This window comes from Anguilla rostrata, chromosome 13 (genome assembly GCF_018555375.3).
Source record: "Anguilla rostrata isolate EN2019 chromosome 13, ASM1855537v3, whole genome shotgun sequence".
Lineage (NCBI taxonomy): Eukaryota > Metazoa > Chordata > Actinopteri > Anguilliformes > Anguillidae > Anguilla > Anguilla rostrata.
Genome location: NC_057945.1, coordinates 4,248,502 through 4,271,886, shown reverse-complemented (window position 1 = coordinate 4,271,886; position 23,385 = coordinate 4,248,502). Strand labels below are relative to the sequence as shown.

Here is a 23,385-nt window from a genome sequence, read left to right as displayed (position 1 = left end):
CACGGTCAATGCAAAGCAAACCGCACGGAAATGTGTGAGTTTGATTCAGCACTAGGTGCAGAGACAGCTCCTCCCCCTCTCTTTCACCCGTCCATGACTCCCAGATTTGTATTGATATCACAATTAGCCAGATGGGACGCGTATTGACGTAGCGACCCTGCATGCACGGACGCTCAACGCTCACACAACCGAGTGAGCGAGTCAGAGGCGAAAATAATTAAAATCCGGGCCGTTCTTTGTCACCGTTCGGACCCTTTCACTAACGTTACGTCTCTTCAGCCAACGACGCGAGAACTGTCCACAGCAAAGGTAAGACGCTGGGTTATGTCTATTACAATTTATTTGCGTATAAATTATTTGACCGATTTAGCAAAGCAGCTCTCGGTGTTATTTTGTATACGCGACGCCGTAATTTTACGTGGCGATATTCAATAATGAAAAAAACGATTTTTGCGTCGGTCACCTCACTGACGAAGCAATTTGAGTATATTTCAACAGTTATTGCAGAATGTAACATAAATGTAACCTACGTGGATGGGTCAAATTCTGTCAACATCCCGAAAATATCCGGGCGTGTGTAGTTTCAGGGGCGAGTGCTGTAAATTGCGTATACGGATGTTTACAGACATCGCTAAACGCAGTGTAGGATACACTAAGATATTTACCGAGGTTGCTTGTGCACATTTCTCGAGACGATTTAAAAGAACAAATCTTATCGTCTGTCTGTATCTTGCGTCAGTCGCAAAGTGAGCACGATTTTTGTCCTTTTTCGTGCATCGAAGTTCAGGCACGCGAAGTCATTTTGTGTAGCAGTGTGATGCTGCATAGCGTTAGAATACGGCGGTCAGACGGAAGCCTGGTGCGCGTGGCAGCTGTTTTCTTCAGTCCAGGACGCATTGGGTCCGTTATGTAATTTTTCCATATTTTTGAGAAATTCATGATGAAATCCTACCATTCATTTAGTTCTGAGCAGTACATTTTTAGCTTTTGAAAACACCCATGGTGCCATTAGTATTATTCTGTTCAATTTCAATAAACCACTCTACAGCTTTTGGGATATTAGAAATCAATTGAAACCGTTCACTTTCCAGACATGCTCATTAAAATAAAGTCATGGAGATAAAGATCGAGATAAACACTTCAGAGATCATGACGCACGCTTAAATACTGAAAGTCCTAAATTACTTTCATGGTTGTGCCAAGAACTGCTCAAGGTGTGGATCAATAAACGCTGCATATCACCCGATGAACGTCACCGTATTTAAACACGTGAACTCCGTACGAATCGGCTTTGGACCTTCTTCTGCGAAATTTCACGCTGGGAAATTTGGAGTAATTTTCTGGAGACTGACCCTTCGACCTGTGCCTGAAAGAATAAATTAGTATATTTTTATCCAGACGTCCAGCAAATATTCCTGGCGGCCAGGGGGCGCTGTGATATCACTTCAGAGAGAATAACGATCGAAGCGTCCACGCAACTCCCCGCCCCCCTTTCAGCACAATTAAATCGATAACCATAGATCGGGCGCTCCATTTTCTTAAGTGGTGTAGGGTTTCGCTTGTTAGACCCATCAACATTTGTCTTTGAGTACAGTCCGTGACAGGACGAGGGGAACCTTAAACATACGCCGTCTGCTCAGCGACCCACAAGCCTCTGCTTCTACGAAGATTACTTTGACAAAATTCTGACAGTATGGTTAATTTACACATTTTCTGGGGCCGTCGGGTTGTGCAGATTTATATGTTTGGCTCATTGCCTGTGGCATAGAGACGATTATGTCTGAAGGTAATTTCGCTCGTCTGCACGAGGCGTGTTTTACTTTTCAGGGTTAGTGATTCCGAATGAACTTTTCTTGCCATTTTGAATTTTGTGTCAGTGCGGTGGAACCACGTTGTTGTATTGTTTCTGTCCATGCATGACCGCGGCTTGTACGTGTCACGGCTAAACGATAGCGCAGGGAAGACTTTCATAATGATCGATAGTGCATCTCAATTCTCGCGCTGACCCGCACGGACCGAGGCTGCCTGTAAACTGATCTCCAGGAACAAGACCCATTAGCGTAATCTGGCACTAAAGGAGACCAGGGACGGAAAATCTCCTTTGAGGATGAGAATGCACAACGATGAGCCGAAATAGGGGGATTTAAGGAGTTAAGAAAAACAAAAAGTGAGTGTATGACCAGCCATTTTTCAATTGAAACGCTGTAAAATATGTCCACACGAGTCCTCCGCAATATATTATTACAGTACTGAAAAAAGAAAACCACATTGACCATGAAGCATGATGACATTTGCAGCTCGTAATCCAATAACTGTGTGATTTTCGGCTCGCTTTGATTTTTTCTAATAAAGGAGACACGGCAGAATCGATTCAATCCGGTTAATATGTGCATGGTTTGGCTGACAATTAAAATGATCTTTGAACATTGTGATACAGCGAGGGTTAATCATCTTGATTGTTCAGTTGTTATTCTTAATAAAATATATTATATATTTTGGAACACAGAATGAAGCAAGTCCTCGCAAATAAAGCTGATCTAATGATAAAGTTTTTTCTCCAGAGAGCATGATGCGTTTGAGTTGAGCTCTCCGTGGTCCTGAAAGAGACATAGCCGCCTCTCAACAATCCAACGCTGCCTTACACTCGTGTGGCGAGCAACGAACATCAAGTAAACACATTTAGAGAAAGAGTGTATTTATATTTTGGTGACACATTTCGTACAGCACACTCAGATGCGACTGACACCTGCACGTAGGCTTTCGATCATTACAATAGTACACCGCGTGCATCACATTATGACAATGAACTGCGAATGATCCGTTATTATTATTTAAATCACATGGCAGTAAACGTTCGAGAATAAACATGCAGTCAACATTACCCTTAAATGTCATTCTATATGTGGGAACTACAAGAACTTAACGATCTAGACTCGAATGTCCCTTGGCGAATGCACTATGGGGCGGCGGGGTGATTCAAGAACTTAATCTATTTAAACATCGAATGTTCAGTGGGATTATGTGAGAGAGGATGCGGATTGGCTGGCTATTATGTCATGGGTAAGCAGGTTTTTTGTTGTTGTTGTTTTTTTTCAGTCACCCAGTCGGTCGTATGGCAGATTTGATTAAAGACTGATTATCTCTCTTTTGACCAAATCAAAATCTCTCTTCTGGCATTTCCATCCTCCAGCCTACGTAGGCATGCAGAATCAGATTAAATTGTCAAGACTTATTAATTTATGTATCTAAATGATCGTCCAAATGCAAATTGTAAAAACACAAAACAGGTGTTTTTATTTTAGACTGCACTGGTATTTACACTGTACTCAGTATAAGGAACAAAGGGGAATGTTTGAGGGCTCTAATTAAATCTTTAATGTATGATGAAGGGACTCTGAAAGAAGATTTATATGAACTGATTGCATTGCAAATTAATTACTCTCTCTTGTTTGGCAGACAGATTTTTTTGCTAAACTTTCTGCTAAAGGCAGAACACCTTGGACATTTTCTGTTACTTTATGTCTGGTGTGAAATGACAGTGATGTTCATTGGAAAAAGAAAAAGAGGAAGGAGACAGACAGAAAGAGAGAGAGAGTGTGTGTGAGAGAGAGACAGAAGGAAGGAAGGAAGGAACAGGACTACAGGTGAGAGAATACATAGTTCAGACTTGATAGAGGGGTGAGTTACCACGCTTAATAAATTTATGTTAATTAAGAAAATTTTTAACAAAATGGGACCCAAATTAGAAATACTTTTTAGGACCAGTCAAATACACATACCAGCACAGCCTAGTGGACTACAGACTCCAGGACCTCCTCAGACTCTCCCCCCATGACCCGTTTTGGGTCCTGACCTATGGTTTAAGCTTCCAATATTTAATCCATATTCATTTTCCTTGGAGACTGCTGCTTTTTTAGAAAAAATAATAATATAGTATTTTGTATCTTTACTACACAGTAAAGATACAAAAAAGATATTTTGAGGAATTTACAAAGTTTTTTTAAAATTTTATTTTATTTATTTTTATTTTTTATTTATTTCTACTTCACAGGCAGTTTGCCTGGTAAAAAGGTTGCCTGGTAGAAATGAAACAGCTGCAGTAGGAGGAGTCTTGTCTGAGCAAGGTACTGTGGGAAGTGTAGTCCCATAGGAATCAGTGTTGGGACCTCAGCTATTCCATGTTTACACAGATGATCATGGCACAAATGTGTAACAAATTACCAAAAATGTTTTTATGGGTTAGGGTTATGGTTAGTGTTAGGGTCTTCCAGTTTGGAATACCTAGTCATGTTAATCCCTGTTGTAACCAGCAGGGTCACTATGCACATTGAGAGGCTGTATCCAAAGCCAACAGAAACCCTTCGATCCCTGGGCGATGCGAGCACCACCTGTGTGCCACACTACACGCCTCTCTGCCCCCGTTGGCAGTGCCACAGACTGGATTTACCGCCGGACCGCGGGCCCTTCCAGGGTCGAGAACAGAGCCTTAACTGGCTTAGCCACCTCACACGCCTGCAAGAAGCGTTTAATCTTCTGAAGTAATCCAAAAATTCAGAAGCAGAAGTAAACCTTATGAATGAAAGTCAGTGTAGTTAAATGTTAATTGTTCATGTGCAAACAAAAAAATTAAGCCAGGAGTATTTTATGGGAAAAATAAAATTGGCATATGTTTGGAAAGGACTTGGTTGTAGTTGATCAAGGGCTATCATGATCTAGGAATTGTACTGTAGCAGTAAAAAAAATCCAACAGAATTCTGTGATATTTAAGAAAAAGTATTGAGTATAAATCAAAGGACATATCTAAAATGCCTTTTCCAGACCATGCTTGTCTTCTGGCACCACACTTCAAGCTGTAACACCAAATAAAAAGTTCAAAGAAAGCCGACTAAACTAGTTCCTTGTGTGAAAAGGATGTAAAAATTAAAGTTTATATGCTTAGTTTCTGAAGCTTAAAAGGCGATAATATAATAATGCATTTTTGGCTGGTTCTCATTATATATTATTATGCTTTTATTTTCACATGAATAGCTAATTTGGCAATAGTTTACCAAAATGATAAATCGATAAATTAAACATGCATTCATTATATCTCACTGAATTATGCTCTTGAATTATGCATTTACTATTTTAATACCTTTGGGAATGTGTGATAATGTTATAAAGCAGTTCAAGGGAGAACATTTCTGCTGTTCATAAATCTATGCACTGACAGAAGACAATATAGCAGCTGTTTACTTTCTGCTTCTTTCAGTCTGGTTTTTTCATGTCTTGGTCTATTTTTATTTTATTTTTTGCATTTATTTGAATTTGAGACAGAGATAAAGAGAGGTAGAGAGAGAGAGAGAGAGAGAGAATTTGAAAAGCCCTTTATTTGGATAACAAGATGATAATACATTTAAAAAAATAATAGTAATGAACTAGCAAACAAAGACAAAAATAAAATAAAAATAAAGAAATAAATAAAAATAACAGTAAAATCGTTAAATTACATTACTGTAATGTAGAAAGGGCCAAGGATACAAATGAGAAATTAATTACTAACCTGCTGTCGTCATCATCAGTCGATCAAAGTGCTTTGCAGCCCCCAGGTATTTACAAATTTCAGCAGGTTCCCTATTAGTTTATAGTGAGTGAGGGAGTGAGTGAGAGAGAGAGACAGAGAGAGAGAGAGGGAGAGAGAGGGAGGGAGGGAGCGAGAGAGAGAGAGAGAGTACCATCGTCGTTACCACAATGTTGTTTGTATTTCATGTTGTTTGTATTCCTATTCCTGTTTCTGTGTGTACGCTTTGGCAATATGTACAAATGTATTTCATGCCAATAAAGCATTTTGAATTTGAATTTGAGAGTATAAACCTCTGTCATGCCAGGAGCATTAGGGCCCCAGAGAAGAGCCCCCTCACTCAGCAGGTCCTGAGAGTCCACTAACCCCCACTAACCCCCACTAGCACCATCTCACCTCAGGACAGCGCTCTCATAACCGAACCAGTCGGAGTCAGCCACATTATAACGAAACAAAGGCAAAATTACAGTACTCACGGGGAAACTCGAAAAATCTAAACAAATTAGAATGCTCTTAATAAAACGAGAATACAGTGCGGCAGGCAATCTGACTGCGGTGAAAAATTATAAACAAACGTTGACAAAATACAGACTGAGCGAGCACAGCCAAGCACTACAGGCCGGCCACCATCGGCAGTCTTGGCTGCTCCCACTGTAACCAGTAACACACAGAGACAGAGCTCAGCCCCCATCGGCAGCCTTGGCTGCTCCCACTGTAACCAGTAACACACAGAGACAGAGCTCCTCACCAGATATTATAAATGTCAAGGAATTAGAGAAAATATTTTTTCTAAATTAAAAGGATGCACCCGAACTTCCCTAGCCTGCATGAGGCCTAACCATTAGATTAGAGAGAGCTTTAAAAGGATACACCCAAACTTCCCTAGCCTGCATGAGAGCTAACCATTACAGAGAGCTTTAAAAGGATACACCCAAACTTCCCTAGCCTGCATGAGAACTAACCATTACAGAGAGCTTTAAAAGGATACACCCAAACTTCCCTAGCCTGCATGATACCTAACCATTACAGAGAGCTTTAAAAGGATACACCAAAACTTCCCTAGCCTGCATGAGAGCTAACCATTACAGAGAGCTTTAAAAGGATACACCCAAACTTCCCTAGCCTGCATGAGAACTAACCATTAGATTAGAGAGAGCTTTAAAAGGATACACCCAAACTTCCCTAGCCTGCATGAGAACTAACCATTACAGAGAGCTTTAAAAGGATACACCCAAACTTCCCTAGCCTGCATGATACCTAACCATTCCATTTTTTCGTTGGAGAGCAAATAAAGCATTTTAAATTTGAATGTGAGAGAGACTTTTATTCCCTAACAAAACAGAAGAAACTACAAATCCTACCAGATGGGACAACAGCTCCAATAGCAGCTAAGTACATCTTTACATGTCCAAGCTGAAGGACAGTGGTTGGCCGCCAAAAATATATTAATTTTATTTATTAATTTATTAATTTTTATTTATTTGTATTATTTTCTTTTTTCTGCATTTTATAATTATAATAGTAACAATAACAATACATTCACATCATAATGTATGTCTGTATTTCTGTATGTAGGCCTTGCTGATATTTGCAAGTGTATTCTCTTAATTTGAAGTTGAGAGACATAGAGAGAGGGAGCGAGATGGAGAGAGAGAGAGTGAGAGGAAGAGGGAGAGAGGGAGGGAGAGAGAATGAAAGGAAGAGGGAGAGAGAGGGGAAGAGAGAGAGAGAGAGATAGTGAGAGAGGGGGAGAGAGAGAGAGATAGTGAGAGAGGGAGGGAAAGAGAGTGAGAGGAAGAGGGAAAAAGAGGGGAGAGAGAGAGGGAGAGAGAGAGATAGTGAGAGAGGGAGAGAGAGAGATGCAGTCCTCTCATTCATGCAGAGGTATGTTTCTTGTGAGCTTGCATGACTCATTCTCACAGTAGCAGCAGTGAGGTAGATCAGGTCAGGTTCCCCATCATCATCCTTCTCCCCCTTTTCCTGATTTCGATTGGCTAAGAGAGAATGGGCTGGCGTTTGATTGGCCCGCAGAGAGTGCAGTGAGCCTGTCGTGTGGGAGGTGGGGTTCTGCGTCACTCCCTCTCAGGTTCGGCAGCCGATTTTGGGAAAAGCCGCCCTGCCCAGATCCATTGCCTTAAAAGGGGAAGCCGCCTGGTATGAAGTCATTCTGAGTGAACACCTACCTAGCACCATGCTAGGGCTTTCTGTGTTAGTCTTTAACACAGACTGACTGACAGACAGACAGAGAGACATGTAGATAGATAGATAGATAGATAGATAGATAGATAGATAGATAGATAGATAGATAGATAGATAGATAGATAGATAGATAGATAGATAGATAGATAGATAGATAGATAGCAGACCTGGGTTAAATATGTATTTGTTTTGGATTTAAATACGTTTCTGTGTTCTGTTGATCTTGCCTAGTGTAATTGAACCTGCCAATATGACCAGAAAGCAGGGTTTGCACTTTTTGAGAGTACTTCATTGGTTCCAATACACCAGACAAGATCAGTAAAGTGAATAAAATTATTTGAATCCAAAACAAATACGTATTTGACCCAGGTCTGATAGATAGATAGATAGATAGATTATCTGAGCAACACTGACGTAGACCTTGCAGACAATACTCTTACACCAGGGACAGGGTGCTTGCAGCATCATTAAAGCAATCCAGATGATGTTAATAATGATCTGAATAAAACATGGTGGCTTTGCTGTCATCGACTATGACAAGTGAACAGCTGGCAGAGGGGGGTGTACAGACCTTCACCCGCAACCAATCAGATCTGAGATTACGGTGATTATCCTGGTCTGGCACTTAGTAATGTCGCACTAACTATGGAGATGACAGCACAACCAGTTCTGATACATATGGGGTTTGCATTTATAATATTAAATCACACAAACACACACACATACACAGACACACACTTGCATGCATATGCACACACAGACATACACACACGCACACTCACGTACACACATACATACATACTCACTCACACACACGTACACAAACACCCTTGATTCTTTAAATAAATGTAAAATTATTGAAACCCCTGACTATTGATTCATTGAAATAATAGATTTTTATAGGTTTTACAAGAGTATCTATAAACTTCATAACTATGACCAGATCAAAAATTGCATTGGTAAGTGACATTGTTTTTTTTTTTTTTTTTGTAGGACATTTCAGAACTTATTTTGTCATGTGAAAACTGAAAAATGTGAAATGATTACCCATAGTCCTTTGCTGCCTCCGCTTGATTGGATCTGAGTGTAAATGGCTGTTGAGTGACAGCAGGGCTGGTTTATACATGCTTCTCTCATTGGCTACATGATGGACAGGCTGAACTTGGCTGGTATTATTGAAATTATCATATTTTCTTTTTTATCATTTGAAAAATAATTGCCAGTGATGATAAGTGAGAATACCAAAAGAAGCGTAGTACATACCTATATGAATACATAATGCATGAAGCTCTGCGCTCTTTCCCTCTGAACACACTGCAGCGTTTCCTCCACTGACTCTCCATCCTCTCTCTCTCCCGCTCTCCATCGTCTCTCCCTCTCTCTCCCTCCTTCCCCCTCTCTCTTTCCCTCTCGCCCTCCTTCCCTCCCTCTCTCTCTTTCCTTCGCTCCCTCTCTCCTTCCCTCCTTCCCTCTCTCCTTCCCTCCTTCCCTCTCTCCCTCTCTTTCTCTCTCTCTACCTCTCTGTCCCTCTCTCTGTCTTTCCCTCTCTCTCTCTCTCTCTCTCTCTTCATTAAGATGCAGGGCGCACTGTGCTAGTGTGACTCACGCCACAGCGGCAGCTACAGTCAGAGTCTAATATTAAGCTTCTGACTTCACACTGGCCAACCGAGGATTCAGTTTCCACGGCAACGCTGTCCAGGCCACACCTCCTTCCCTGCGCTCCCTCCCCCTTCCCAACATCTACCATGTGACTTGCAGGAAGACATCTCCAACCCCTCTGTTCTGTCATTAACCCCCTCCTACCAGCTATTCCTCCAGCTCCTGCTGTGGTTTCCCTTAGCAATGGGACCGGCCAATTAAAACAGCAGAGTAAAATTCCACATTCCACAAAGCGGCATAAAGTGGAAAACTGATTTTAATACAATATGTTAGGCATTAATTCAACTCTAACAGAGTACATATGCCTCCAATAGGGACCATATGCACTCTGTAAGAGTTAATTTAACACTGTATAAATTAAAATACACATATTAATAAATATTTGAAATAAATGAAAACAGATACAGGGGTAATTGAAATGTGCTTTCATTCATGTTATTAAATCGGAATTTTAACAGGATGAGATTTAGAATTGGTGTCAGAGAATTCTAATGAGAACATCTATCATATCATTCTATAACACTTCGATTTGAGAATTATTTGAAAAAATACTAAATGCATATATAATGGACTGTTATTCACTGAGTTATTAACATAATGGCATATTTTAAAATATGTAGGTTCAAATCCTATTTCAATAGTACCTGAAAGTGAACAGTCCTTCCATACAGAGATACAAGCCTAGTCTCCAATTTCAATAGCTTGGATGAAAGAGTTTGCACAGTAGATATTCTGTGTTAATTGAACTCAAACAGAGCTGGTAGGAGTCAAAGAGGACTCTGTAAATGTACTCTGCTGGAGCGATAAATACTCTATCAGTGTTAAACGCAGCACGTATTACCGAAGCGGAATGAGGTGTGGCGTCAGTACGGCGGGGTTGGCGTGCTGAAGAGGTGAACCTCGAGTTCCGCCAATGATCTCACCTTAAAATTGCCTCATTTAAAAACCGATAAACAAAATAAAACCCCAATCAGCTTCCTCCCCGAGGAATTTTCTTGAATGGGTAGGTATATATGGTTGCATTGCGTATGTGTGTGTGTGTGTGTGCGTGTGTATGCACGTGTGCGTGTATGGGGGCGGGTGCATTCTTTCTGAATGAAATTCCTTTCAGTAATGGAGACAGACACAGACAGTGAGGTCATTGGCGAAACTGGAGAATCCCCTTCCTGACTGAACCACTTACATGCGATTACAAATCCGGTATAACAAAATGGATGAAACTAAAAGGGGGACGCAAGGGGTGAAGCATGATGTCACTTCCTGAGAGCGCTGCAGAACGGCCCATCATAAATGAGCCCTTTCACCTCTGACACACAAAGCAGCGAGAGGGACCATGATGGCAATATGGGCCTGTAAGAATGGGGAGAGGGATTACGATGGCGCTCTGGGGCTGTAAGAATGGGGAGAGGGACCACGATGGCGCTCTCGGCCTGTAAGAATGGGGAGAGGGACCACGATGGCGCTCTTGGCCTGTAAGAATGGGAGAGGGACCACGATGGCGCTCTGGTGCTGAAGAATGGGGAGAGGGACCACGATGGCCTCTCGGCCTGTAAGAATGGGGAGAGGGACTACGATAGCGCTCTGGGCCTGTAAGAATGGGGAGAGGGACCACGATGGCGCTCTGGGCCTGTAAGAATGGGGAGAGGGACCACGATGGCGCTCTGGGCCTGTAAGAATGGGGAGAGGGACCACGATGGCACTCTCGGCCTGTAAGAATGGGGAGAGGGACCACGATGGCACTCTGGTGCTGTAAGAATGGGGAGAGGGACCACGATGGCACTCTCGGCCTGTAAGAATGGGGAGAGGGACCACGATGGCGCTCTCGGCCTGTAAGAATGGGGAGAGGGACCACAATGGCGCTCTGGGCCTGTAAGAATGGGGAGAGGGACCACGATGGCACTCTGGTGCTGTAAGAATGGGGAGAGGGACCACGATGGTGCTCTGGTGCTGTAAGAATGGGGAGAGGGACCACGATGGTGCTCTGGTGCTGTAAGAATGGGGAGAGGGACCACGATGGCATTCTGGGGCTGTAAGAATGGGGAGAGGGACCAGCTGTAAGAATGGGACCTGGCTCTGCTGTAAGAATGGGGAGAGGGACCGACCTCGGCCTTAAGAATAGGACACACTCTGGCCTGTAAGAATGGGAGACCGATGGCATCTGCTTGGTGCTCTTGCTGTAAGAATGGGAGAGACCACGTGGCATTCTGGCTGTAAAATCACTGTAATCCTCTCCAAAATGGAACCTGATACCAGTGAGAGAGTTTTGTGCACTGTACCCATCTGATTCACACTCCAAGAGGGAATGTGGGAAATCCTGCACTTCTGGGGGACTATGTCCTGTCAAACTTCAGGTATTTACCTGCATCTCAGCTTCAAATAATGGTGTCTTAGCCTCTTAAAATAGGTACTAGGAGCTGCATAGACCACCCTCATGAAACACGATTACTGATTCAAATATTTATATTCTTTTACTCGTATGGCCAACATGTTTGGCTAATGTGCCAGTAGAATCTATACAGTAAGAGTGCACGAATAAACTCTGTAGGAGTTGATTTAACACTGACCATTTCACTGTGTATCTCCAGTTACACAAGGAATCTGAAATGAGACAGCCAAAATCAGCGACAGCTTCAGATTGGTTCATGTTCCCTTCCCCCACAGTCAGGGCACCTGCCCCAAGTCCCAGGACAGTCCTGAGCCTGCTGTCCCCCCCCCCCCCCCAAACCCCCCCCCCCCTGCCTCCGCCACCCCACACACTGGTCCACTCTACCACCCCACACACCACTCCACCCTACCACCCCACACACCGCTCTACCCTACCACCCCACACGCTGCTCTACACCCTTACACCCCACACACTGCTCCACCCTACCACCCCACACGCTGCTCTACCCTACTACCCACCACCTGCCTACACCCTACCACCCCACACACCGACCCACCCTACCACCCCACACCCGCTCCACCCTACCACCCCACACGCTGCTCCCACCCTCACCACCCCACACGCTGCTCCACCCTACCACCCCACACACTGCTCCACCCTACCACCCCACACGCCGCTCTACCCTACTACCCCACACGCTGCTCTACCCTACCACCCCACACACGCTCCACCCTACCACCGACACATGCCGCTCCACCCTACCACCCCACAACCGCTCTACCCTACCACCCCACACGCTGCTCCACCCTACCACCCCACACGCCGCTCCACCCTACTGCCCCACACGCCATTCCATCCTACCACCCCACACACCGCTCTACCCTACCACCCCACACGCTGCTCCACCCTACCACCCCACACACTGCTCCACCCTACCACCCCACACGCTGCTCCACCCTACCACCCCACACACTGCTCCACCCTACCACCCCACACACTGCTCCACCCTACCACCCCACACACTGCTCCACCCTACCGCCCCACACACCACTCCACCTTACCACCCCACATACCGTCCACCCTACCACCCCACATGCTGCTCCACCCTACCACCCCACACACTGCTCCACCCTACCACCCCACACACTGCTCCACCCTACCACCCCACACACCGCTCCACCCTACCACCCCACACACCGCTCCACCCTACAACCCCACACACCGCTCCACCCTACCACCCCACACGCTGCTCCACCTACACCCCACACGCTGCTCCACCCTACCACCCCACACGCCGCTCCACCCTACCACCCCACACACCGCTCCACCCTACAACCCCACACACCGCTCCACCCTACCACCCCACACGCTGCTCCACCTTACTACCCCACACGCTGCTCCACATTACCACCCCACACACCGCTCAACCCTACCACCCCTCATGCTGCTCCACCTTACTACCCCACACGTTGCTCCACACTACCACCCCACATGCTGCTCCACACTACCACACCACACGCTGCTCCACCCTACCATCCCACACCTGAAATGCCACCTAAATTTGTACAGAGGTCACTGAGTCAAGCACACTTCTTAAAGTGAAGCACACAAAGCTACTGGTGGCTTTTCAGCTACACCAAATAAAGGTGGTCTGTCCCCAACCCACGCAGTACACTTTCCAGTGTTAATTCAACTCTTACAGAGTACATATGTGTGAACAAATTAACACTGAATGTTCTACTGTGCAGGAATGCCACCTCCGGATGCTTTCATACAGTCAGTCGATTTAACTGAAATTAGAGTTGATAGTTGGTCAACACTCCCACCCCCCATGAGGCAAGGTTTCCTCCTACAGGCTATCCAGGGAGTATATCTTAGCATCGTCACCCTGATTTGTTTGTGCACTGGTACATAAGACATCGGCCTGGGTCTAGTCAACATTTGTCCTTAGCTTTCAATCACAGTGACACATAAGTATCACTACAATGAGGGCAAAAAACATGCTTGCATTTTACAAAAGAAACACTTTGTGTTATTAAATCAAAGTTAAGGGAAAACATCAACTGAATCCAAGATTCTGTTTTTCAATAAACTACTAGTAACCTTAAATCTACCTGAAATCAACTATGCCATTTTAGAAATGTATACACATTTTCAAGCATACATCTGTACTACCAGCAGCATTGACAGTGTTAATTGTAGCACTGTATTTAGTGCTAAATGATTGAGGAGCTTGCTGTTACTGCTCATCTTCTGTCAGATCCTCCCACTGGAGGGGTTTCCCTGCAACTGTGGAGGCCTGACATGAAAAATACATTATATCCTCGTAGTGCAGTACATCTGTAGCATTATATGTGTGTGTGAGTGTGTGTGTGTGTGTGTGTGTGTGTGTGTGCATGATTGTGTGTGTGTGCGTGTGTGTGCGTGCGTGCTTGCATGCGTGTGTGTCTTTAATAAATTTTGATAACAAACACACAGATACGTAGAACAGCAATTATTTTTCCAAATATAATAATAAGAGGTATGTCACTCATTAGACGGACTGTGGACGTCCCAAATTGAAGGAACCCCCGATTCAGTAAAAATGTTTATCAATGGCAATCATCCTTTTTTTCACGTGAACTAAACTTGATGAAACTGCGAACACTTACAGAGACCGGATTAATCTTCCCCAACTGGTAACCCCTCCTGAGCTGAGCGTGAATAAATAAATCATAGTTAAAGTGTTCCAGCTGAAAATAGAACCAGCGAGTCGCAGGAAGAGGAGAACATCTCGAGAGTGAGAGTTGGGGAACATGAAAAAAAGAAGAGAAACTTAAGCCCAGGTTTCCGCACGCCAGATATTTCTACCGAACGTGCCGAGATCCTCTCGCCGGCACAGGAGATGGGCCGGTTTTGCCGGACTCCTCCCTGCACTAAGCTGAGCAGGTAAAGCAGGTGGTTACACAGGTACCTCATCTGGGTTCCTGGGTCTGAACCGGTCGCCGCTTTTAAACAAAAAACCAGCAGAACCTGTGGCTCTCCATTACGTTACATTGCATTTATTTAGCAGACGCTTTTAAGTGACATACAACAGTGTGTATCATGATCATTGGACAACTACAAAACACGGGTTCAATAAGGTACGAAACTCATTTCGTACAGCTGTTTATAGCCAAGGACACAGTTCAGTTCACGCAGTGAACGTTATTCTGACCTAATTTACGCCAGGCCGAACATAATGAGGAACCCGGCAACACTGTCGTCCCTTTCAAACTCCACCGTTCCCACGTCAGCTCTGGGATTTTAGCTCTGCGGCGTAGACGCGCTTTTAAAATCGGAGCGCTGTCAGGACGATGACGCAGGCTTGGGAATTCTGGGTAGTGTGATGACACGGTCCGCTCAATGGATACAGGCACTGTCCCAGTGAGCATTTTTGTGGTGAAAAATCAGTGAAACGACATCTCGGCGTACAGGTGAAAACCTGGCTACATTCGGTTGAAAAGTGAGCATTTTCTAGCCTACAAGGCCGTAGCCAAGTTATATCTGGGTGAAACCTGAGCTGTATTGGGGTTAACCTAAGCCTCTTTTCCACTGTAGGGCCGAACGGTTCTGAGCACGGAGAGGAACGGTTCCAATGGTGTTTCCACCTGGAAACGGTTTGGTGTGGAGCGCTTACAAACCGTGCCCAGCACGATTTTCTCGGCACGGTTAGACAACCGTGCTCAGTGCAGCAGAACCGTTCGGGTGGGCGGGCTTGATGATGTAGGTATTCACTGACTGGTTTCACATTACATCAGTTTTGTGACTCCGCATCCGGTCTCTTCACGTCCTCTTGCGTAAGCTAGGTCGGTAGAGAAGCTAATATAAATAAAAATGCCCGAAACTGTGTCATGGCTAAAAAGATAAACCAAAAACAGACCAAAATACACAGAATCCTCGTCCATATCGTCAGACAACGAAACCGAACATTACAAAAACAAAACAGAACGGGGAGCGACGACAACAACTGGCGCATGTTTATTACATACACAATGGGACGCCATCACTGATCCACCGCGTCACTTGCTGTCGTCACTAGTTTTTCTTAGATACTTCCTAGTCCTGGTTTTAGCAGCCCGACGGTGGAAACAGAAACGGTAACCGTTCCCACGAGTCCTGAGCAGCGCGGAACGGCACGGAGCGGCCCCAGTAACCGTTCGGCCCCGCGGTGGAAGAGAGGCTCTAGTCCGTTTATGTCCTAGAGGCCTCACAACCCAGATTTGCACCTCTCTGGATGCCCAGCCAAACCTATCGCCCACTCGATGGCCCGGTTCACAGGGGCTCCCCCCTCATTGTGAATGATGTCATCGGGAGCTGAGAGGATGAGGCCTGCGTGAGCTTAATCCCTCAGATTAGCCTGGGCCCCAGCCTCCCCAGGCAGCCGGGGTCACAGACTGCGCAGGCAGCCCGGGTCACAGACTGCGCAGGCAGCCCGGGCCCCAGACTGCGCAGGCAGCCCGGGTCACAGACTGCGCAGGCAGCCCGGGTCACAGACTGCGCAGGGAGACTGCAGTCTGTAATCACACACTCCTGTGGGGGTGCCTGGGCATGCCACTATTCGGCACTTGTTTGGTCTGAGATCGACAGACTTTTGACCAAGTCAATGGTCATCCAGTACACTCCAACAAAGGAGCCCAGGTCTTCGGTTTGGATACGTCCATGCAGGTGCACGTGTGCTCGATGCGAACCAGGCGTCCGGTTGAGCGTGTGATTGTATGTACGCGTGTGTGAATGCCGGTGTGTGTATGCGGGGCGAGCACAGCTTCATGCATGACCGTGTGCAGTAGATCAGCAGTAGTAGCGCTGTAGTAGCAGCAGGGGTACAGCAGTAGTGCAGTGCTGCACTTCAGTAGATTGGATTAGCAAGACAGCGAGTGGCACAGTCAGTACTCCTTTAGAGGTCATGCACCTGGATCCAAGGTTTTAAAAGTCAAAGGTTCTCTTAGAGCGCTAACGTTGTTCACAGATCAATCAGCGCCAACACGTGCACGCACACACGCAAACACACACACACACACGAACACGCACACGCACACACACACACATGCACACACACACAAACACACATGCGCACGCGAACACGCACATGCACACACACACACACACACAAACACTACAGCCAGCTACCTATGATCGGTAAAGCTGCTCATAAAAAAGACAAGCCGTGATACTTATCAGTGGCTGCAGTCAGATCCAGAGGGATAACACATAGCGGATAAACATGGAGACATGCGAGGGGGGTTTTAATCGGGATGGACGGATTTAATTTGCCCTCTGTCCGGCACAATACTGCGTGCAAGGGGGATGACATCATTTTCAGGAACATACAGTAGTGGAGCACGCGCCGAATCCCTTTCGATCCTTCTCTACTATAAACCTGCTGCTGTGCTTCGGGGCTGAACATTTCGCGACGGCGTCCTCTGATTGGACGAGCTGCGCGAGCCGGGAAGGTTGGGGTGTACGTTGATTAATAAAACGCGCTCTCTCTCTCCACTCTCTCCCTCCCTCTCTCTCTCCATCACACCCGCTGCGTATCCACCTCCTTCTCTGCCTCTCTCCTCCCCCCCCCACCTTCGCACTCGGTAGGTAAGCCACTCCGCAGTATAAAACCTTAAGGGGTTAGACAGACAGGGTCGCTACAACGATTTCTTCTCGCCTGCAAAGAAGAGCCCGGTCGCGCCAGTATATACAGAACGCAAACCCGGTGGGGGACAACGGTAGACTGGGGAAATAGGGAAGGGTGTTTTTTTAAGCAAGGACTGGCTCCGCGGTTGTGACGCTGCGACCAGAGGATGCGGTGAGATGAAGCGAGCGTTGACACTGATTATATAAACAGAACAAGAAAGCTCAATAATTACCCTGGTTTTAGAAGATTACAACTGGATCAAATTAAGAGACAAAACAACTAAAACAAACAGGCAACCACAACAATGGATCATCTCATTTGAGTCCCTACATCGAAGCTGCTACAGGTATAGTTTTAACCGTGCAATATCTAAATGTTAGCTACATGTACGTATATTGTGGGTAATGGACCAATATGCAAACATCTCGACCTGTCTAAGCTTTTTATTTACACATACTAGTAAGCCAAGTGCACATCTGCAGATACGTTATTGCATGCGTATGGGGGGTTGGGTGGGGAGGAATGGTCGGTAAACTGAATGGCAGGAATCAGGTGAGAGATATCGGGTCTGTGCCGCCGATCCGACCGCGCAGCTGAGCGAGAGAATAGCGGTGTCGGGAAGCGGGTGACACAGAAAGCGGGTTTGTAGCCAGAAAATGTGTGGAGGACGGTTTGCGGTCTGTCGATCAGTCTCCCGCATCCGTCCGCATCCTGTGAGAAGCGGTGATGCGAAGCGGATGACGGTGAGATGCCGTGCTGTAAACAGTCTCCCTCTCCCCCTCTCTCTCCCTCTCTCTCTCATCCCTGCAGTCCCAGCAGAACAGGGTCACTTAGGCGAGAACCAGCATTTAAAATTAAATTGACCCACCAGAGGGGTAGGTTGATAACTAAAACTGGCAGATGCGATGCATCGCTTTGACAAAGGGAAGGCGGATTTGGAATGCAGATCTGTGTGTTTAGCTACTGAATGCTATGTATATCGTCGCAATTATTCTCCGTAACACTGACACTGTGTGTAGTCTACCTGGTGTGGGTACTGTTACTGTGAGACTACTGACGGGTTTTCGTCACCCACCTATAACCTGTTCAAAATATCCGAGCAGTCAGTGCGGGTGATATTTTTTTCTACAAACCCAACATGGTATCTTTTCCTATTTATTTTGATGTGTTCTTGGCTGGGTCGGCTGGCGATTATGTGGTGGTACCGTTAGGTGGAATGAAATTCTGGTTTTCCCACCAGAATGGTGGGCAAACGAATCATGAAATGAACCCAATTTTAGCGCACCCACACGCGTAATGGGGTGTAGGCCTACCAGGGGATGCGCTTGTGAAACGGACAAGAAACAAAATAACGGTGTAAAGGTTGTGTGTATGGAAGCATGCATGTGCCAAAATACAGGGGCATAAGCACACGGGCAGTCATCCTAAAGACAGCTATACTGTATTATAAGGTGTAACAGTCTTACCTGTCCCCTTTTTAAAATTGTGATGTGGTATTCTTGACGTGGGCTACGCTATCGTTGAAGTTAGATAAAGATGTTTGACATCTCGACTGACCTGATCGCCCAAGTAATGTCGCTACCCTCCAAATAGCCTGTGCATTACACAAACCGATGCCATGCATGAGGACTCGCGCATACAGCGTCACTGGAGCATGATTTGTTAGATGAAATATTCAATAAGCATATACTGCGGGACGGAGAGTAACGATTTTATCGACACGTTTTCTCGTCTGATGTTACGCGTGTGGGAACCCCAAGTCAATGGGAGATGGGAAATATTCACAATTTCACAAACATCGGACACAACCGTCACCGTTTGGCCTAAATTAACTCTTAAAGACGCGATTTTATTTGGAGTACCTAATACACCTGACATAATACAGCATACAATCAGATGGAAAAACACACATCACGTTCATATTGCTTCCGGGTAGCCTGGATTTCATACAATAGAAAGAACGAACGGTGTTCGGATTGTAGACATATTTTGATAAATGGGGAAATGCCTCGATTCTGTTTTGTAGTTGGAGGCAGGTGAGTTATGCTCTCCTGCGGGAAAGCGGAGTCCGTTCATGGGGCAGGTAGAGGGAGCAAGATTAACGGTTGCGGGGGCGAGATGACACACACAAATGCCATTCTTGGCGAATCACAAATACACGTAGGCCTAACTCCAATTCCACGTATCCATGTGTTACATCACAAATGTAGGCTAATAACGAAAGAGAAATTCTGTTTCTCATCGCTCTAGTTTTGACTGCAGCGGCATCCTCAGCTCTTAAAATGGAAATGCAGGCTTCTGTGTTTCAAACAAATGTGTATTGTTGAGGTTTGTGTGTGTGCACGTGTGTGAAATGTCAGTGACCTATTCGATGAACACAATATTTTAAGTTGCCAGGTCCTCATCTGACCCCCCCCCCCCCCCCCCCCAGCAATATAAACCTGCAGAAAATAATTGTAACTGAAAGTGTTACCCAAGTTTCTCTCTCAGCTACTTTAGGCCTTTCTACTGACCGTCTTAATAGCCCAGTAAATATGACATGACCCCCCCCCCCCCCATCCTCCCCTTATACATCAAGTATTGATTTTATATGTCTATTCCAAAATATGCAAATGACTGTACAATCTCATTCATTGACCTAAAATGGAAAACAAAGTATGTTTTGGTGTTTGCAGGGCTTTATGTATTACATGCTCATTAAAAAAAGAAAAATAACATTTGGAAAGAAACACACCTTTTATTATCAAGCATAGTAATATTTTATGTTCGGGGTCAGTTTGACCCCAGAAAAAAATATTAAAAATGTCAAACATTTCAAATGTTTAGGTTCAGAAAATACTTCAGAACATCAATAAGTAACATATGACGGTTATTCAATAATAATAATGATAATAATAATAATAATAAACACCAATAAAAAGTAAATTAATCACCAGAATTGAGTTTTGATAAGAAATGAACATAACAGCTCAACTAGGTACCCGTGGGTATCAATTCTTCATTCAGACGAGATAGGTGCAAGTTCGTCACGCTCATGTCGACCCTGCCTTGTTTCCCTGTCATCAAAGCATATAATGTGGGAGAAAACATGAAATGTCTCCAGAGACATTGTGGCTGGAAAAATTGCCCTACCAGTGTCAGCATTCCAAAGCTTGCTGTTGCTTCACCTTTTGACTTGTACACTCCTGACAAAATAAACAACCCAGTATAGGATTGTTAGTGGGTCACATCCAGCTCTTTCCAATTGTCACCATACACACGCCTCCCCTCTAAGTTTGTCATCTCAAGAATATCCTTTTGCATTGATGGTGTTATGAAGAGTTCAAATGCAGACTTTATGTCTTGTACATGACTGCTAGCATATCTGGTGGGGCCTGGAACCATTTTGATGACATTAGCAGCACTAAGTCTACCCTGTCTTTCAACTGGGGATCCGGACCATAATAGTTCTCCATTTTTGGAAGTGAACATGTCAGTTCTTGGTGGTTGAGAGATGACAGGGGGGGTTTCTTGGGGGTTGAGAGATGTCTGGAGGGTTTATTGGTGGTTGAGAGATGACAGGGGGGTTTCTTGGTCGTTGAGAGATGACAGGACGGTTTATTGGTGGTTGAGAAACAAAAGGAGGGTCAGAATGTGGTATCTCAAAGGCTTCATTCTCATCATCAGATGCCGCATAGTCAGGGTCCTCCTCAACATTATCCTCATTCTCAGACATATCCTCATCTAAATCACTTTCACTCTCCAAGATCTGTGACAGAACCTCAGTGGTAGAAAATATACACCTCTGTCTGGTGGTCATTTTCAAAATCTTTAGTTGAGGCACAAATGCAAAGAGAAATGGTTTAGAGGGCTGTGTGTGCAGCCCTTATTATAAGTTTGCCCCCGCCCCCATGGTGAATGATCAGAGATCTCATGGGAACTATGTTTTCTCCTCACACACACGCACACGCACACACACGCATGCTCTTTCTCTCTCTCTCTCTCTCTCACTCACACACACACACACACAAATTAATGTGAAAGTGCCCTCAGCCAACACAACAAAAACAAGATCAAAATGATGGTTTTATATAACAATAGAGCTTGGGGTCAAAATGACCCCAACAACACCGATGCGTACAAACACGTGTACAGGACATTGAAAATAATTTTTTCAGTTAATTTCATGTTTGCCATGTTTTCCCCATAAAGTTAGGAAAAGTCATGAAATATCTAGCTGAAAAAGTATGGTGACCATATTTTTAGAGAGAGTAAACATTGAATGGGGTCAAATTGACCCCAAATATAATAGGAGGGTTAAATGGTTTTGTCCTCATGATCATATACCTTCACCCAACATATCTACTGCATCGCCATGGATGTCTCCTAGCCGCTAGGCGTAAAGGCCTTTACTATGTCGTAACACTAAAGGCTGTTTTATACTTCTGCATAGTACACGTAAAAATGGGTCTGTGTAGGGGTTGTGCGCAATGTGCGGCATGTGCGGTTGCAGACCAAGGCCGCGCTGAAGACGCATACCTCCTCAAGAAATTAAAAGCGCGTAGTTAGTAACCAGTTCCACCAGCTTCGCTGCTTGGACCCCTAATAAATAAATCGGGCAGTTTCTGACAGAACAACATTGCACAGTTTAACACAGTTCAGCGCGTGTGGACTGCATCTGAAAGTTAACAGGCTTTGAGCAGTTCTAACCATCAGCATCCATGTGGAAGCCCACCGTAGCTTCTTCCTGAACCCACGCAGGTTAGCTTTCGCGCTGCCATGGCTCTGTGGGGACTGTGATGTTGATGTTCATTTACACATTGATCCTGAAAAGTTAGTCGGGCAAACGGTGGCTTCTGTTTAAAGTTAACTTGCTCACCTGGTGTGAAATCAGCTCTGAACTTTCAACAGTGGCTGCTGCTCTCTGTTTTCTCTTATGTACATTTTAAAGAGCCTTTAAAAAAAACCGTTTCTGACATGTGCAGAATTGTGCTGTTTTTGTGTCACGCCCTTCGTGTTTTTGTTGTGTCGCGACGTTCCATGGAGATTTTTCAGTTTGTGAATTAGATTTAAATTCATTTCCTGAACTGTCTGTACTGAACCCCCAGCCACGTTCACGAGAGTGTCCCAGGCACTTGGACGCACGTGTAATCTGTGTGTTTACCCCTGCCAGTGGTGCGTAAGTCTACTTTCCAACTGAGAGGGGACTTCCCTTAGCTAACAAAAAAAAACTGTTCTCACAATGTCAATGGAAAGTTCTGTCAGCGTTATAACACTGCCACTGCATGCCAGCGACATTGTTTTGTGTTGACGTTTTGTGTTAGCTGGGTCTCCTGTGGTCTAGTAGGGGTGTGTAGTTTTGTCTTCGTTTACTATTGGTCACTAAGGCTGCACCCACCCCTCCCACCCCCCCCTCCCCACCAGGAGTGAATTACAGGTATGAACACACCTGGAAAAGTACAGCCGTGTTGGGGACGGACGGTGGTGAAATCAGCAGGGAGTTGTTCTCGTGAACTGAAGTAAAAACTGCGCGGTTCGGGGCACGGTCGGCAGGGCGCTAGACGCAGCGTCGGCCTTCGGACGAAGGGAACCCGTCGTGGGCTACGCTGCGCTGCCTTGTCCCATCCCCTCGAGCCGCCGCGACGCCAGGAAACGAATTAGCTTTAGGTTTTCGGGAACGACGGTTCCCTTCCTCTTCCTCGGGGACGTTAAATCTGACGAAGGAGGCGCTCTGCGTCCCCCGTCCCGTCCTGTCCCATCGCGGCGAGCGAGAGGGACGGCGAGAGAGAGCCTCCTTCCCCCGTGCCAGAAACAAGGCGCAGAGGAGAGTAAAGATGGCCGCCCTCTCCCGAGCGGAGCGCTCGTCTGTGTTTGTGTGTGTTGTTTTTTCTTCCCTCTGACGGCGGTGTGGAGCGGCGCTGTCCTTGGGGACCCCGCGCGCTCTCTCAGCCTCAG

The 23,385-nt window shown here is 45.5% G+C and overlaps 1 protein-coding gene across 4 annotated transcripts in view; it reads left to right on the top strand.

Moving 5' to 3' along the window:
• The first annotated feature begins 134 nt into the window (after nucleotides 1-134).
• map3k12 (mitogen-activated protein kinase kinase kinase 12) overlaps nucleotides 135-23,385 on the top strand; it is a 57,137-nt gene continuing 33,886 nt past the window's right edge. For 2 of the 4 annotated variants that reach the window (XM_064304375.1, XM_064304378.1), the window contains exon 1: nucleotides 17,310-17,797. The gene's annotated coding sequence lies outside the window, so the exon portion shown is untranslated. Of the gene's footprint in view, nucleotides 310-17,309; nucleotides 17,798-23,385 lie in introns of those variants that run through there. The other 2 variants (XM_064304376.1, XM_064304377.1) reach the window with 2 other exon arrangements.